The following is a 19,857-nucleotide window of genomic DNA, read 5'->3' as shown; positions in this document are numbered from 1 at the left end:
TTCCTGTCCTGTTGGTATGTGGTGTAGAAACTTATATCGTGAGACCATATGGGTAGGGTATTTATGTTAAAAAGACATTAAGAAGAGACTTCTTCATGATGAGTTCAAGGAGACAATTCACATTTTGACATTGAGATCAATTTGAACATGCATGCTCCTTGTCGTACAATAATTTATTCGGGGAAGACGAAACGATTGGTGGGATGCATTTATTTGACCAAAAAAAGTCAGTTGACTTAATTAGAGACTTGTTCGTGATTGGTTTTACGAAATCCGAAGTCTGCAACTTGGATTTACTTGGCAAATTTTATCGGTTCCAACTAACATTTATAGAATTCGACCAAAAAAAAAAAAACCAACATTTGTAGAAGAAAACCAATTGAATGGCAGGTGCAAAATCTCTCTCTCCCCGTGGATTGTACGTTCAACTTCGTACAAATGCAGAATCAAATATAAAAGATTAATATCACTAAAAATCTCAAATTAGTATATAAATTTATTTAAAATTAATTTTTTAATCGTCAAAAATCCCAAATAGATATATCTATGATAAATTTACCTTTTGTTATTTTTAAATTAAATTGCTGAATTAGATGACACGTGGCGGTGACGGGTGTACCTCTGTTTATATTTTACCCCTCTGTTTGTTACAAATTTACCAATTTGTAATTTTTTTAATAGTATTAATCCAATTTACAAAGAGTAAATTTTTCACAAATATATTAGTTTATGTTTTTGTTGGTAAAAAATTAATTTGAGATAAATTTGTCATAAGTATACAAGTTTAGAGTTTTTCATCATATTAACCGAATATAAAATACTTACACGAAAATCGACAGCAATAATGGGTTAATACCACCAAAAACCCAAAACTGGTATACCTGTGACAAATTTACCCCAAACTATTTTTGACCACAAAAAAACTCCAAACTAGTACGCTTGTAACAATTTTACCCTAAATTAATTTTTTGACCATCCAAAACCCCAAATCGGTACACCTATGACAATTTTACCCCGAACTAAGTTTTGACCACCAAAAACCCCAAAGCCTGTACACTGTGACAAATTTACCCTATGTTAGTTTTCATTAAATTTTACAGTCAAATTGCTAAGTTTGATGACACGTGATAGTTGATAAGTGTACCAGTTTGGGGTTTTACCCCTCTATTTGTCACAAGTTTATCAATTTGTGATTTTTCGTGATATTAATCTAATTTACCGGACACTAATAGAGAGTAAATTTGTCACAAATGTACCAGTTTGGATTTTTTAGTGGTCAAAAAATTAATTTTCAATAAAATTATTACAGGTATATCAGTTTGGGGTTTTTGGTGGCCAAAAAATTAGTATGGGGTAAAATTATCACACATATACTAATGTGGGGTTTTTGGTGGTCAAGAAAGTAATTCGGGATAAATTTGTTACGGGTGTACCAGGTTTATGGCTTTTGATAGTCAAAAAATTAGTTCGGGGTAAAATTGCCACAGGTGTACCAGTTTGGAATTTTTCGTGATCAAAAAATTAGTTCGAGATAAAATTATTACAGGTATCTCAGTTTGAGATTTTTCGTGGTATTAATTCGTAATTAAACGAGACCTGCATAAACATGTTGACAGGTTGACCGTCGACTCCCAAGAGCGTTTCACGTGAGTTTGGTGGACATTTCATTCCCTTTCAACATTTCTTTCTATTTTTTTTTTCGTTATATTTAGTTTTGTTTGAATTAGATGCGGGTCATTGCCATGGTAAATTTTTTTCTTCTTCATGTCATGATCATCCCAAAAGCGAATCGCCAAGAAAAAATTAATGAATTACTATACGGGAACAAATGTTTTCTCACGAGATAATTGCCATATTTAGTGCGAGGCTCTCTTAAACCTTACCAATCGCAACTTGATTTCTTAATTTCAATCATTTAAGCCTGCAATTTGATTTATTTTGGAGCATCTACTAATCTATTATGTTTCGATTAGTAACCCAAGTAAAATGTTAGAGAACATTTTACTTTTGCGAATAAGAGATTTTGTGGATACGGAGACTTGGTTATACTAGAAAAATATAATGCCATTTTGGTACCTCTTCTTTCTATTTCGAAAAAAAATTTGAAAGCAATTTTGGTCAATTTTAATTTTAAGCCACTAACATGGGAGATGTGATCATGCGATTGTGCAACTAAATAATTTAACACTCGATAAATCAAAATAATTAAGTGCAAGAAAATAATCAAACCTCAAAACCTTAAGTAGGTCAAGTCAAAGTTTCATCATCACGGTTAAGAGTGTCAACGATTTGGATTTTCATGACACCCGATTCGAACCGAGCCAAAATGAAAGAGTGCCTGACCCAACTCGACCTGCCCTGGAGGGCATGCCTCAGAGACCACCAAAAGAAAAGAACAAACTCTGGAAACACTTTCAGCAGTCCAAACTTCCTGGTTTGCTAGACTTCTCAAACCTATCAAACATCCAAGAGCTCTCAGAGCAATAAAACATAAGTAACAAGGGAAAAAGAAAGGATATGGGACTTATCAATGGAGCAAACCGATCAAAACTGGGATACAACACAAAAGAAACCATCTTCACCCATTATCGTAAACTTGAATGCAACTCAGAACAGCCCATACTGAATTGAAGTTGCAAAGCATTCCCCAACTGCAATTTGTGAGCCTTGTCAAATCAAAGACTTAAGTTCTGTCCCTACATCAACACGTTGCTCCTGCAATGCAGAAAAGCAACTTCAGTAACGTCTCAATACGATGGGATTAATCACAAAGACACTCAGTGCAAGCCAGAAAGAAAAGATTGAAATAACCAATAACATGTGCTGGGTTATTCGCATACTCATCGAACAAAAAAGAACACCAAAATCAATGACAGATAATAATCACGAGAACAGAACAGACATCCAATGGATACAAATGATAGCATTATTCTGTCATGTGAGATGCTTTCGCTTCGTGCTACAGAGTCTCTTAACACGCTTACCACAATTTCTACAATAACCAATAACATGAGCTGGGTTATTCATAACCTCATGGATAAAAGAAATAACTGAAATCAATCTTGGAGAATAGTCATTCAAATTAAAGAGCGAAAATATAAATAGTTTATGCTTTGGAAAAATTGATAGTTTCGTTTCTCTACACAGTCTTCATTCAAATGAAGGAGCGAAAATAGAGAGTCGAGAATGAAAGGATTTGAGTGCTGTGTTCTTTCATCTCTTTCTTCATTCCTGTTACTGAAACTGATGGATTGCTTGGTGTGGCTCTGGCTGTTAGCTTTCTTCCGTCGGTTTAAGAATTTTTGTGTTTGGGACAAAAGAATTGTTTAATGTCGAACACCTCAGATCTTGTATAGTTATAAGCATTGATGTTTGAAGGCATAATCAGTAAAACACCAATCTTTATTTGTTTTACATTGTCATGAAAGCGTCATATTTTTTACGGAAAATGACAAAGCTGATCCATGAACTCTAGCCCAATGTGCAATGTGATTTCCGAACTTTTAATTTATTTGATGCGGTTCTTGAACTTTAGCCCACCATGCAATAGGGTTCTTGAATTTTTAATTTGTTCGATTAATACCTGAACTTTTGATAAATTGTCAATTTAATCCCTGAATTGTACAAAAATGTTTAATGTTGTCATCGATCTTAAATTAATGAAAAAACAATATTGAACATTTTCATATAGTTCGGAAATATATTGAATATGTATCAAAAGTTTAGAAGCCACATTGAACATTAGGTCAAAGTTTATGGGCTATATTAAACAAATTAAAAGTTCATGGACCACATTGCACATTGAGCCAAAGTTTAGGGACTATTTGTATCATTATCTCTATTTTTACTATCCCTGGGTTGTTAAAAAAAAATACTTATTTGGGTCTGTTCAGTGCATGAATCTTTTATCTGCACCTTGTTTTTATACTACACGTGCTTATCATATTGAGCCACACTACACGTCATGAAGATTTTCTCCCCTCCTTTGAATTTTCCTGTTTCCTTTGAGTGCAAACCAATAAATATATCCACCCAAAAAACCAAAAACTAATCCCAATATCCAAAAGCTCAACTGCCTCAACCCTCCAAAATCCACTTTAGACTCATCAGTCACCTTGCAAGGAAACAACCCAGAATTTATTGAGCAGAAAAAAAGTCAAATAATTCTTTTTATCTCTTTCCTGGCCCTTCACATTCCTACTATCTCCATTGTGCTATTTCTTCTATTTTTTTTTGCTTCTTCACTCTCTCTCTACAATCCGGTCCTGAACAAGACCTTCCCAGGCTCAAGGAGAGACGGGAAAAAGGAACTCTCCGATACGGTAGAGGGATCTCCCTATAAGTTTTGTCCGTATTCCCTCTTTCTAAGGAAGAAAAAGATTTAGAAGGAACTTAAGAGTCTTTTAGGTGAGGAAAGTAGACTACACATCGAGTTTGGGCGATTATCGCCCGAGTAAGCACGTATAGCAGGTCTCCCGTGCACAGGTGACAAAGGGAAGTCTCGGCTTCCTGCTAGTTGACTTGTGCTTTGCACGGTGTCTTTCATCCGACGTGTCAACTAGTACCCCGGTTGAAAGATACTTGCAATGAGCTCTACATTGGTGTATCGACATTCATGAACTAAGTCAGTTCACAAGTCTCAATAGTCCACCCATAAAAAGTAATTCATAGCACCGCGGATAAGATACGTACTCGTTCACGACAGGACAAGTGATGCAAATACCAACGTAGTCAAACAGCAAACCTAGACTATTAAAGTCACGATCGCAGACACATGATCTGCAAAAGAACCGAACAGAGAAAGCAAAAATTACTAGGGAGATCCTAGGATTCGAATTTGTAGACATCGTCCTCGGAGATCGGATCAAAGCAGAGAGGCTTGCTGGAGACCTTGCGCTTCAGGCAGTACCGGATCAGTTCCTCGTAAAAAATTACAATTGCTAAATCCAGGCTGGATGAAGGTAGGAGACTTGAGGGGCGCGTGGAAGAGGAAAATTTGTTTTTGTAGCAAGACAAAGCCCTAGGGTTTTTTTAGTCAACTAATTTCGTGGAGAAGAGTCGAGGCCGAGGATGTGCTGCTAAGCGACGTTTGATTTTGCTGAGCACATTTGATTTATGGTGGGAGGTGAGCGGGGATGTGCTGTTGTGCCTAGGGTTCGTGGAGGAGAGTTGAAGCCGACGCTGAGGAAGGACGAAGATGGGGTAAGGATTATTTTAGTCACTAACAAAATATATGTTTCGATTCGGTTGGGTCACAAACCCAAATTGAACCAAAACAGTGATTATTCTTGACTTTAAGAGCTCTTACTCGAACCGGAGGAGATCCGAATCGAAAGACTCAAAACTTTCGATTCGAGGCTTTTTGACAGTCTTAAACGGGATTCCTACAAATTAGGGCTGTCAAAAAAGCCAAAATCGACCGAACTAATCGATATATTGAAAGTTATAACACTTAAATAAACGTTTTTTAAAAATTATGATATTTAAATTATTGAAAAAAAAAATTATAGCACTGACGAAAATTATGACACTTGTAATAACTTTATCCCTTTGAAGTTTGGTCCCTTCTTTCGAAGGCTTTGGTGGCTGTCCAAGGCTTTGGTGGCTGTCAAGCTGGCAGCTGTCAAGGGTTCGGGTTAAATAACTTGCAAACGATTTTCGGTTCGGTTCGTGCATGAGCCAAATCTCTCTCTCTCTAAATATTGTACATTTGACTTCGTAAAACATAGAATCAAATATAATATTTTTACCTGAAAATCGGCAATGCTGAACTAGAGCTGCAAAACGACATTGACAGTTGACCTTGACCTCTAAGAACTGCAAAACGATGCTTAAAGGAAATCCGGGTTTGGTGCGCATTTGAAGGCCTTTCCATAGTTCATCAGCCATTGTAAATTATTTTCTTCCTCAAAGTGGGACTGGACCTTGATTCTTTATGCATTATAATAAAGGAGCTGATGGTCCTGGGATACAGCCGCGATGCTCAAATCGTGGTAAATGTTCTATTAAAACTACACCGACTTTTAGAAGAAAACGTGAGTTTATTTGAAAAATAGAGGCAATTAAGGGTTAAGGAATCTGAATACAAAAAGAAACACTAGATTATTCCAAGCCGAGGGAGAAAATAACGCAAGCAAGTCAACTTGGAAAAAGTTGTCTGGCTTTGGATCCTTTTATGTGAAACTTTTATTCAGGGATCACGTGAGGCCGAACGGGCGGCTCCAGTTCCCCATGCATTCGGCAATAAAGATCTATAGTCATGTAGATGGAAAATAGCTACCCCGTGTCTGCACTCATTCACACCCAACTCTTCCGCGTGCAATTCCGAAGCATAAAACCTGGTATAAAAAGAAAAGACCAAATACATGATGTAGATAAGGGGCTCGAAGATGTCACAAACCAAACCAAGGGTGCTCTACATACAATATCTACTTCTCTATAGTTTTGGGGCAATATGGCAAAGACATATACTAGCATGTTCTAAAAATGACGGGTGATGTACACTTGAAAACACGCACAAGTGCAAAGTACACCCGACATGCACAAGCGGAGGTACACATTATCAGCTGTCAATAGTGTCCTATACGTGCGCCGCCGGGCGAATCAAGAAGGGTTAAAGACCTTCCATGAAATCTGACTGTCTTTCCACCGGTTGAAGGAAATGAAAAGTACTTCCCTTTCTCGATACCAAATAATCCATTAGTTCTTCCGTTGCTTTGAAACGTGAGGGAGTAAATTACAACATGTCCAAAATTATCTTTTATGTAACAAAATACAAAGTCAAATACTCTCTGGGGCAATCAAGCTTTATCTTCAAAAATCAAAAGGTAGACATTTTAATCACAAGCTATTTACTGGGATGCATTTCTTTCACCAAAAAAGTCATTTAATTAGAGATTTGTTCATGATTGGTTGTAGGAAATCTAGAGTCTGCTGTTAGAATTTTACTAAGGACTGAAGATTCCAATTTTTAATGGATGAACAAAACTCATGTATAATCAGAATTGAATGTGGAAACGTGAAAAATTATGTACTGACCTCTAGCCATTGATGAAGTTCATTATTCGGATCTTTAAATTCCATGGTTAGTTTACGAATATGATTAAAAATATTATGGTTGTTTAAATTGTAATGACCATAACCTTCTAAATTTAACGTTAAACTCCACCATTAGTTTACAAATCATTAATATAATCTTGTTCAAGTATTGTGTAAATTATGAGATCTAACTAAAAATAGAACATGAGATAGAGGGTAGTGGTGATATTGAGATTGGTTGATGGAAGATAAGATTCTATATAAATCCCCTTTAACACACTTTATTCTTGGAGGATACACATGTGATGTGTCCAACTTTGTCCGCTTTATTTTCCAGAAGGCAGTTTCATGACGTTCCTGCGCCTTAAGATCCAGATAATTTTAACATACCAATGAGGAGGACTTCTTCCATCGTGATGAGGTGCATCATAATCAGCACGATACCCTTGCGACAATGCGATTTGAGAAGGCCGTCACCATGAACTGCCTGCAGTGGAGAGGCTAGCAAATGAAGAATGGTCATTAAAGAAAAAAATTAACACTAGACGAAGTAAGAAAAGGAACAACCCTTCTCAATGAACACAAAGGGAGAACATATAGTGAAAGAGGAGTAAATCACAGACTTCAGAAGATGCAATTCCATGATCTTTGGCAGAAGCAGTTTCATAAAAATTGAAATGACCACTATAGCTAGTGGCATCACACATTACTGTTCTTCAGCACAGCATAAAGTCACCCATGAAAAGCTCGAAATCCTTTCTTAACTCAAGACGATACCTATCACACCAATGCTATAATTATCAAATTCGTTCTTTACTTCTTGCCGATGCTATAAGAACAACAATACCTCAAAAAAAAATGAGAGAAGTGAATAAGTACCCGATACCCGTTTATATCAGCTGCCCCTCTACCCAAGCTCCACTAACAGCAGCCCAATGCTGTGCAGTCTGCTACACGTTGTCATTCACATTCAGGGAAAGTTACCAAAGAGTTCTAAACCCATTGCAATTATGCCAATTCAGTCCCAAATATTTTTATACCCAGTGGGGTCCTAAATCTTTTGCAGATCTGTGCCAATTCGATCAATCCAACCAATTTGGGCAGCCGACGTGAAGCGTGGTGCCACCGCAAGCAAAGGCGACGTGGGTAGTTTTTAATATCATTTTTTTTTTTTTTTTTGAATTATTTTCTTTTATTTTTTCTTCCATCTTCATCTCTCATCTTCATCTTCAACCTACGGCGGTCGTTGGACCGGCAATCGACGAGGCGGAAGCCGACGAGATCAACCCCGTCATTGCGTGGTGAGGCTGCGACCTTGTTGTTGTTAGGTGAGGCCGTACCTCGCTGGGCCCCGGCGAGCTTTGAGCCTCGCCGGATCGCCGACCTCGCCCGGGTCATTGGCGGGACCGAGCCTCGCCAAGGGTGGGCAAGGTTGGCCTTGCCCAATGCTAGTGGAGTACAGCCCTCACCAAATATCGGCGGGGCGGAGCCTCGGCGGTCGGAGGCCGTGAGATTGAAAGATAAAGATGAAGAAAAAAGGAAAAAGGAAAAAGAAAAGAAAAGAAAAATAATATTAAAAAATTGCCACGTCGGCGTCACGTCGGCGCCGTCGGCCAAAATTGGCGAATTGATTGAATTGACACAAATGCAAAAGATTTAGAACCGATATTGACACAAAAAAAAGGTTTATGATTGAATTGGCACAATTGCAATAAGCTTAGAATTGTTTTGGTAATTTTCCCTTCACATCCCCTTTACCCCCATTCTTCAATGGCCATTTTAAAAACAATTCGTCATCCAACGCCAACATACATCAAGAGCTACAATTAAGACAGAAACGAGCAGGAAGCAAATGCTTCCAGCAGCAACTAACACACGCAAGCAAAGGAACAAGAAGCGAGCGACAAAAAGCAATACCTCAATGATGTACTGAAGGATGTCGGCGAAGTTGTTGAGAGCAGCCCACGGTAGAGCGTAGTATTCGTTAGTATTCGTTAGTATCGGGGGAGTCGAGAGAGGCTCCTTCTTGCTCCACAGACTTTGCTCAATCTCTCCAATCGCCGTAGGCAGAGGGGAGAACACATCGACAGGGGCCGCTTCGTCGGGAGGGTTTTGGGTGTTCGCCGCTGCGGAGGACCCGGTGACTTCGATATCCGATGAAGCCATACGAGTGTCACCTCAGCCGATCACTGCGGGAAAGGTTGAATGGTGATTGCAGAGAATTGTGGTTTAGTTTGGGGGGTTTATGCCTTATAATAACCATCGCCTGCTCACTGGTCAGCTTCGATTTCTGGGTCGAACCCGAACCTATCCTTCCTTTTTTTTTTTTCTTTTTCCTTATAGATCCTTTTTTAATTCTAGTGAAGAAAGAAAATGAGCAGGTTTTTGGAAGAAAAGAAAAAAGAAGATGAAGCAGATTTTTTGAGAAATGGGCTTGGGAGTTGAGAATTCATTTTCTGAAGGTGCCAAACATTTGGTTCGAATTTAGTCCAAGCATTCTTTTGCACACCCATAGAAATTAGAAACCTTTAGCTCAAATTGAATAAGATAGGAATTGAACAATTATTTCATGAGAACAAAATAGAGCACGTTAATAGAATTGCCTAGCGTGGTTTGCAGAATCTTTGTCTATTTAAATATATAATAGCCTTGTCTTTTTCTAAGAGTTGCATACTAAGGTTGACATATACGACTGTGATTTGTAAGAGATTGATTTATTCTCCTTATAAAGGGTGCTTTCATACATATTGCAATTGTTTTACTTCAGTTTAGGACATGTGTTTTTCGATTCCATGAGTTTTGTTAGAGAACAAATGGTTTTAACGAGTTTTAATGCTGCAAATTAGTAATTATTAGAAATTTCAACATTTCATGTGCCTCTTCCTACTAAGTATTTCCTTGGAAATTTTTTACTATTTCCTCAATGTAACAATAATGCGGTTAATTACATAAAAGATTTCCCTTATGTAATATTTAACGGATTCCATTTTTTACTCTCTGATTTTTTTAATATATACAAACTCCTTATGATTTATATTTGGATCTTTCCACTCTTTTCACATTTGATCCAGATTTCCAAATATTCTAAAAAATTATGCAAACCCTAGATTTCATGGATTATTCTCTTTTTTGGCTTCTTTTAAAACTCTTTTACTTTAGTGAAGAAAAGAAGATGAGCAAATTTTTGGCAAAAAAGGTGAAAGAAGAAGAGCAGATTTTTTTTGGAAACTTAGGCTAGGGATTCATGATTCATTTTCTGAAGGTGCCAAACGAAAATTACACATTTGGTTCACATATGGTCCAAGCATTCTTCTGCTCAACCATAGACCAAATCGAAACCTTTAGCTTGCAAAATCGAATAAGATAGGAACATAATAACTATTTTATGGAAATAAATTAAAGCATGAATAAGAATAAAATATTAATTAAGTTTGGTTTGCAAAATCTATATCTATGTAAATATATAATAACTATGTCTTTCCTATAGGTTTGCTATATATATGAAGGTTGACACATAGGACTATGATTTGTAAGGATTAATTATTCTCTTGACAAAAGTACTTTTCTACACTTTCCACTCATTTTACATCAAACTTGGGCCGGTGCTTGCCTAATTCGATTTCATGAGTTTTGTAATAGAAAATTTACTACAATTTATAAATGATTATAATGTTTTGTGTCTCATAATAATATATAGAACATAATTATTAATTGAATTATGATTAGATATTGCTTCAAAAAATAGTGCGTAAGCTAATAAGTTGAAACTAATAATATGTCTTAAATTCTATTGGTCCCATATGATAATTATAGTTATTATTTATTTAATCTAATTATTGCGTTTATTTTAAATTAAAATAGTTGATAATAAATAGTAAACTTATTTTTTTTCCTCAATGGATAACCAGTGATAACAATAATAATGTAATAATGACACAATAATCATAATTCAGTGATAAGTTCACATTATTAACTTGTGTTTACTTAAACTATCTATAAATTAGTCTTATAGCTATGCATAAAACAAATAGTAAATATAATTTCCGACAAGAAGCTACTAAGACCATAATATTAATTACATTTTCTACAAATTTTATTTTTATTTAACTTAAAATTATATTAGCGGTAGCTAAATATAAAATATAACAAACATAAATCCTTACTCAATTTTAGTGCAGGAATCAAGGAGTTCCCATCTCACATGATTGTCCTAGTCCATTCCATCTTCTTTTGCACGTCACTCTTGGGTAAACAAATCGACAAAATTAACTATCAAGAAGACATATATTTAGACAAAAGTTGTTATTAGTTTTGAAAAATTGACAAACTATATCCAAATGAATTATATTGGATGTGAATTGTGTACAACACATATTACACGTGCTATATACATATTTAAAATCGATTGTTTGACAATTTCGCTCCCAATTCATGAGACAGCATGAAGATGGAGTGCGGAATAACCCTTGGGTCTATAAAAGAATCCGAGGTTTTATGTTATGGTGAAAGTACTCTATTCATGTATTCGTATGTATCTCTGTTTCTAATTCAAAAATAGCCTTAAAATGACTATTCATGCAATTATTATCTTCATTTTCCTCTCTTTTAAGACTAACTTTCCCATCTAATATAACCTCAGTCGCGCCTCGGGGCATCCTCGCAGCTAATTATCAGATAATGCTACGCTTGCCATGACCATCGTTTGAGAAAAAGAGAGTAATGTCAACATCACCTCAAAAAACGAAACGAAGAAGAAGATTCTTACGATCACAAGGCAAAGAAAGAAAAGAAAAAAGGCTTGGGGGGAGGGAGGAGGTTTGATTAATATGGTTTCCAGACGCGCTCCAATAGAATTAAGATGTGATCCTGTCCTTCCGAAAAAGCCAACGATCCTGCCACCGCGCTGGTTCCGATGGGATGCGAAATTCCGTTACCATTTCATTATCTCCCTTTGACCCTGCTCCATAGTAAAGTCGAACGGCCCATAAGTGGTCTTCGTGGTAAGTATTTTCAGGTTGTGGATGACAGTGCGAGGACTGATTCCATTTCTGCTCATGAATCCCGATATCGAAACTAGACGCTCCTTAGGATAATCTAGAATGGCCTGCAAGAGTAGCAAAGCGAAACACGTTTTGCTTGTGAAAACGTATGAAAGCTCGAGATACCGATGCCAATAAGAAGTGCCTCGGTCTTCGATGCAAAATACTGTGCTACATAAAGCTATGAACATTATGAAAAGCAACATGTATGCATGAGAGAGAGAGAGAGAGAGAGAGAGAGAGAGAGAGAGAGAGAGAGAGAGAGAGAGAGAGAGAGAGAGAGAGAGACTAACCCTGCTGCATCGAGGGTGGCCATTTTTGCCGTGCTCAGAGCCTAACACGAAGGAACCATTGTTATCGTACGCAATTCTGATGGAGTGAATTCCTATGTATTCAGTTATGTAAAATTCCCTCACATCGGTATGCACTCCATCATCCCATAGAGTCCCTTCAGAGCCTCCAAAGGGTCCAACCGTTTGAAAGGATACAGGTGCGGTATGGGCTCATACACTCCTATGGAATTGGAGAGTCTCACCGGTGTCTTCCATAAAAGCCAATGATTCTGGTCCCGGTCGATGGATACCAAAGTACTTCCTGTCTCCTTGCCAAAGGGACCGTATGTTCCTCTATTGCTGTGAAATGAGAGCGATTGAACAACAGCATTATCGTAGTTGTCATCACCATCCTCTCTGCTTGTAACCGGAGATCGATGTCAAGTACTCCCGTGGATAGTCCAATTTAAAGCTGCAATTTAAAAAGTATCTCTTAGAATTGACGAGTGGAATAAACAAGATCTATTTGTCGAGTTTAATTCAAGATATCATCAGGACCCGAGACACATATCAACATTGTCTTTGCCAATGAGATATGAGTAAGTAAACAATGCACCCGAATCGGAGAGGTAGAAAATCACTAACCATGGTGAACTTGGCCTTGTCTTCTCCGATGTGGCCACCATGGCATACCTGAGCGAACTTGTTCACCACTCTTGTCATACACAAACATGATGTAATGGATGACATCGCTGTACGTCCACAGAACCTCTACCACACCGTTGAATTTCTTGTCGTCCCAATCACGTCCACCTTGGCCTCCAAATGGCCCAATTGATCTAATTGGGTAGAGATCTGGAATCGGTTCAAAATGTGCTCCAATTTCTTCAAGATGTGTACCACTCTTCCCGTAAAATCCAACAATTTTGCCACCCGTTGCAGGAGATGAGAAGTGCCTTCCCATTTCAACACCAATAGGCCCGATTGTCCTTTTGTTAGTTTGAAAAGTGAGAGATGTAAGTCCGTAGGTTTCTTTGTTAGGTTGAAACGTATACCCGGATATTGAAGTCATATACTCATTTGGATCATGTATTTTGATCTGCAATAATAGATGTGACCATTAAACTCATGATTTAAGTCTCGAAAGAGTCCTCCCAATCTTGGCAATGCAAGTTCTAAAAGATTTTCCAAAGCATTTGTATGCTGAGGGGACATACCGTATGGATCTCGACGTTCCTTACTATATGAAACTTGTTTTGATCAATGCCACCATGAGTCTCCGATTGACACAATTCTTTGTTCTCCTCTTCATCTTTTGAAATGTGATTGATCGGATCAATGGCCCTTGCTTATTTCAAATTCAACAATGATTGTCCTTACATTGGTATGCTTATCGCCATCATCCCAAAATGACGGATTTGACCTCTCTAATGACCCCACGAGACTTAAAGGGATAGAGCTTGTTAGGTATAACTCGACGTGCTCCAATAGATTCGAGAGAATCACCACCGTCCCGAAAAGCCGATAATTTTCCCAGCTTCTGATGGTAAAGAGAAGTACTCCCCTTCCTCTCTACCAAAGGGTCCCCATATTCTTTTGTTGGTTCGAAATGTGAGCGAGTTGATAACGCCCGGCGAAGAAACCTGAAATTGAGGTTATAAACTCATGCGGGTAACGCAAATTAACTGCAAATTACAAGTCATTAAACAAGATCATATAGGGGTTCAATGGATATGAATCATTGCATAACATTGGGAAACATGATGCAAACCAATATAATCAATTAAAAGGTTATATAAATCATCAACTTCTCTTTTCCTCCACGAGACTTCACGTCCTCTATTTCAAAAACAAAGAAAATAATATTGAGGTTTCATTTATTTGACGAAAAATAAATGATTTGAAAAATATTTTCTAAAAATGATCGTTTGTATCGCTTATCATAATTAATCATTATCGATAACAATTTATGTTATGGACGATGAAAATTTTTTTCGTTTTTTTTTTATTTTTGTAAGCGATACAAGTGATCATTTTTGAAAATATATTTTTCAAAATTATTTATTTTTCGCAAAATAAAGAAACCTGTATTCCTAAAGTTTCTTCTCAGGCGGCCTTATCTTCAAAACTACAAGCAACCACCTTATGAAATCCTAGGGACTGATTTCAATCGATTTCCAATCGAAACCTCCACAATTCCGATCCTTACATTGAAAAAGTAATAAAGGAAATTAGTTTACCAACCTCATATATATGTCCCTAAGATTTTGACCATGCTTAGTGGATCGAATAGAACCATCCGTGTTGACATAATCAAAATCAATGGAATAAATGAAGTCTGAGCAGCGAAGAACAATCCTCTCTATATCAACGTATCTTCCATCATCCCAACGATCTGCACCGTCGTCTCCAAAAGGTCAAAAACCTTAAAAGGATGAATATGAGGAATCGGCTCATAAAAAGCTCCAATGGACTCAAGATGAGAGCCATGGCAACTCCCGTGAAACCCGACAATTTTACCGCAGTGTATGGAAATGAAAAATGCCTCCCATTAGTAGCTGTTCCGATCGGTCCATGATCATTTCTATTAGTATGGATTGTCAATGACTGAAAAATGGTGCATTCGGAAACTTCTTGGGTGTAGCCCGAGATGGAAGTCAAGTACTCACTTGGATGGTCAAGCTTGATCCGAGAAAGAAAAAGGATAACAATTAAAGAACTCAAGAAAAACTATCTACTATAACAATGAAGATTAGACTTCACCAGAAAAAATACAGCATCGAGGGCATCAACAAAATCACATTGCATCCAGACAGACGATGTTGATAAATGTTTATATCATAGCTCATTATATGTTTGGCCTCCTCCACTTGGGCCATGTGTGAACGGACCAATTGGACGTCCGTGTTCATCGTATATAAGATAGAGATGGACTTAATTGCTGAATGGAAGCCTATGACAATTTGCCTCACGTCCGCATATTTTTGTCGTCCCAAATGTCCATACCACTATCACCACCAAATGGTCCCCACGACATCAAATGGATACGTGGGAGAAATCGGCCCCGAAATGTGCTCCGATTGAGTGGGAGATGGCTGCCACATTTCCCATGGGAACCGATAATCTTTCCATCTGAATGTGAGAGATCAAAAGGCTGTCCTTGTTCAGATCCAAATGGTCCATACGTCTTCTTGTTGCTGGGATCTTGAGAGACCGGACAACATCATGACCACCATAATCATCAATATGGCCTGATATAGAAATTAGGTATTCACTTGGATGATCCAATCTCACCAGCTGCAAGAAGTGCAAAAGTTTTTGTAAGTGTTACCATCATCACATCCATCTAACAGCTAATATGTATTGCTTTTGTGTTATTTTGGATCAATATAATTCCTTTACCATGAAAGATAAATTACTTGACCGAATTTGGTTTAAGTACTTATCCCCTAATAGAAAAAGGAACGAAGAAATGTTTTGAGTTTAGAGTTTTTTGCTATAAGTAGGTCCGTGAGCAAAGCTGCCGCATGCCGATTTTGCGGTAAATGAAAGGCAAGATAATAAAGTCCCATAAACAAATCAAAAGGGACGAAGTAAATACGTAAAAAGAAAAAAAAAGGAATGATAGAATTTGAACCTTCATACTTGGCAAAGTTACGTGAAGCAGTAACACACTAACACTTCCGTAGATGTTTACATGTTGACCATCACTCTGACTACCTTACTACATTCTTCTATCTATCAACTTTTCAGTAGATTCTATAATGGGCGCACAAAAATGATATTGAACTTGTAGTTGACTCTCTTTACCTTCTTATAAGCGATGAGCAGTAAAGTACATAATCAGTCTACTAGAGTGGCACAAAACTGACCGTTTCATTGTCATGGACACGTCCACCGTGCTGGGAGGATCTCTCCAAACACCCGTCCTGATCATAGTCGATGGTGATGGCATCAATAACTGACTGTCCGTAGAGCCTAATTTGCCTCACCCCAGTGTGTGCCCCATCATCAAAAGCATCACCGCCTTGACCTCCATGTGGCCCAACTGACAAGGAACGAACGAAAGAGCGAATCGAGATAAGGGCTTTTAACCAACTTCTCCAATGTCCGATGCCATTGATGTTTTGACTTGCCGTTTAGGGATGAACCCAGCCTTTTAAGAGACAATGGATGACCTCCTGCATAATGAGCTAGACTTCGGGACAACTCCTCATAGCCTTCTTGGGGTTCTTCTCTCTTCAAGGCATGGCGGCGAAAGAGCCGAAGCGCTTTCATTTGGAAGCAAACCTTTGACGATGTACTTGTCGTCTACCTTGAGATCTTTTAGCAAGTTTTGGTCTCTGGTCGTGATCAAAATTCTGCTCCGGGACACAGCAGTTCCCGCTCTCCGGCCCCCAAGTAGTCAATCAGTTCTTTCCTAGTAACATTATCAAGAACAAAGTATCCTTTTACGGCACATGTTACTATTTATCTCATCAATGTTGGTCTGAATGTCGTCATACATCCTCCATCCTTCCACCTTTATGAGATTATGGAGCAGCTTCTTTTGTAGACCTAATAGACCTACAAGATTGTTGCGATCTGCTTCTCCAATTTTATCAAGAAAAACAAAACACTCAAATCGCTCACGAATGCTATCGCAAATGACTCTGGACGCCACCGTCTTCCCTATTCCTTCTACTCCACAGATGCCTATCACACGACGTCCTCCTCTTGGCCCTTTCCAAGTAAAGAAATCACCTCATCTACCAAGACATCCACTCCTATTGCGTTTTCACAAAGTAGAGTGGCCGTGTTTGAGCGGATTTTCTCCACAAGGCACTCTACTATTATGTCCGCAAGTCTCCCCTTCATCCCTATGTTGTGCAGTTAAGGTTATAAGAGAAATAAATGTAAATATGCACCAAGAGACAAAATATTCAAGATTTTACACATTCATATGAATGAAAAAACATCCAACTTGTAAATCATGCTTGTTATTGAGTTTCCTGCTGATGTAGCATGCGCCTATAGCCAATTATTTTACATCAGAACAAAATTGCGAGTCCTCCGGTGGACGTCCAATGGTATAAGTTGTCGATCATAACTTGTTTACAAGTTCTGGGGGAGGCACTTATGCTGTCCAGGTCACTGTCTCCGCGCTCCCTCCCCCTCTTTTTATACATTGTTTCAGAGATCCATTGAGCAAGAGTAGACTTGTATTCATTGTACAAGTGCAGTAGTACAGCAGCAGGACACAGCAATGGAAAAAATCAAAACAGGAGGCTAACAGAGGTCAGTTCTTACTTCTTAGTCATTGCTGAAATTGTTTTGATTTATTGATGTGCCACCATGACAGATTAATCATTAGCGAAACATGAAAATTCCAAGATACTCTAAATGTTTTTTATGATTCAATGACACAACCGTAAATTGGTCACTTAGAAGGGGAATTAGCATAGCAACTCACAACAATGCTCACTCCCCCCCCGCCCGCCCTGCAAAAAAAAAAAAAATCTTGAGTGTCCCGGGCCAAAAATCGAACCCACAACCATGGGATTCTAAACCCAAAGCATGAGAATGCCATTACTATTAGGTGGGTAAAATATCCTATAATTGTAATATATTGTAGATAAGTTTTGACATTTGGTTGTCAAATGATTGGTGACTTTATCATACGTCTGTAAAGTTTGATAAATGAGGTTCATATAGATGACAAATGGAACATAAATTTTGCAAAAATTGCAGAAAGCAAAGAAGAACAAGCAATATGCAGAGGTAATGAGGAGAGCTGGTCACTTCCTAAAACCATATTAACACCTTCCCTATAGGCTTCCACAAGAGTCTTGCGGCGACTGGCTCTGGGGACAGGGGATTGTCCCAAGTACGCACAGTAACAATGGGCATAAGGCAAGCATAAAGGTGACAGACCGAGACGGTACGAGGTTGTACCGTCGCCTTATCTCATTTTTCAGTTTATGCAATATACGATGAAGTAGCATATTCTGTCATGATCCCCAACGAATTATTCATGAATAGAAATATTCGGCCAATTTCTCTTGCAATAACTGCTAAAGAAAGATCTTTTTGATTTTGATGTTAATTAAGGGGACAAATTCGGCATATCGGTTTACACAACGTTAGGATTAGCAAACATCAACATATTAAGTCCCCCAATGAGTGAAAATCCTAGCAAGTAGCAAATAATAGCAGAGGAGGAGGAAAAAGAAACTTATGGCCCTTTGTTTGAAGGGAAACTGTTTTCGAGAACTAGCTTAGATTGGGGAAATCGACTTCCCCGGAAATGGTTCGTATGAGCCCATCAGGTACCCAAAAAATGGCAAGAACTCGAAAGAGTTTGAATTTCCACATTCAACATCAAACACACATTTAAACTAGAATCAAGATGATCGGAGCCACAAAATGATAACGCAATGAACATGGTGGAGAATAAGGAGAAGAAGAAGGAGAGATGCTGTACCCTCCGGCGTCGTTCCGCAAGCCGAATCCTGTCAATTGCTTAGTCTCTCTCAGGGCGTCCCTCCATTTCTGTATCTGCTCTTCATCTGTCGCCTTTCCACACAATCTCGCGAAACCTTGAGCGAATGCACTTCCGCCCTCGAAGTCCGAAATGTCTCCGGCTTTTACCTCGTGGAAGATGGGAACAACAAGGTGGCCATGGTTCCCGAACCTCTTCTTGCACTCCAGGATCTCGACCAGCTCGTTCATGCACCACTTCGAGTCGGCGTAGTTCCTGGAGAACACGATCAGGGCGATCCTCGCGTGCCATATCGCTTCGAAAAGCTTGGATTTGATTTCTTCACCAATGTCTTCTCTCGCGTTGTCACTGAAAGCATTGACACGCACATTAAAGTTAAGTACCTTCATTTCTCTCTCTTCCTCCGCCATGACAGCCACCCCCATACCGGCCCCTGGCACGGCTGTCGCCACCGCTCAAGTTACCCCCCTCCGCCTCCGTTGCCGCACATATCTGCTCTGCCCGACCAGATCTGGAACCACGGCGACGGGGGGAAGGCGGCGGAGCCGACCGGATCCGAACGGTGACTTTGCCGGGGCACATGACCCAGCGCGGCGGTTCGTCCACGGAGCCTTGCTCCGTCCTCGGCCGCTCCACGATCCGGACGACGCGCCGGCGACAGCGGGGAGGCGCGGAGGTCAAAGCTCAGAGGCGGCGGCGTGGACTGACCCGGGAGGGGGGGAAGAGAGAGAAATTAGGTGGTCCGAATAGATTTCTATTATTAATTATTAATTATTATTATTGTTTTTCTTTTTCATTTAATCCCATTGGATGGGGAAAAAAAAAGGAAAAACGATTTGCCACGTCACCTGAAGAATTGGATGGAGGCCCGCCGGAGATCGGAGAAGAGGTACGCTACGAAGTTTCTCCTCACATCCTTGCCTCGAAGCTCACGAACACATCGTACCTCCATCGAGGAGGACGGCGGGGAGGAGGACGAGGAAGAGGCGGCGGCGGCGGCGGCGGCGGAGGAGGAGGAGGGGAAGTC

The 19,857-nt window shown here is 39.0% G+C and overlaps 1 pseudogene; it reads right to left on the bottom strand.

The window, feature by feature from the left end:
* Positions 1-11,701: 11,701 nt before the first annotated feature.
* On the bottom strand, positions 11,702-19,857 carry LOC130135507 (uncharacterized; annotated as a pseudogene).

Source organism: Syzygium oleosum, unplaced genomic scaffold (genome assembly GCF_021117445.2).
Source record: "Syzygium oleosum isolate NSW1041296 unplaced genomic scaffold, Sole_v2.1 Sole_v2.33, whole genome shotgun sequence".
Taxonomy (NCBI): Eukaryota; Viridiplantae; Streptophyta; class Magnoliopsida; order Myrtales; family Myrtaceae; genus Syzygium; species Syzygium oleosum.
The sequence above is the reverse complement of the archived record's forward strand: the minus strand, read 5'-3'. Positions and strand labels throughout refer to the sequence as shown.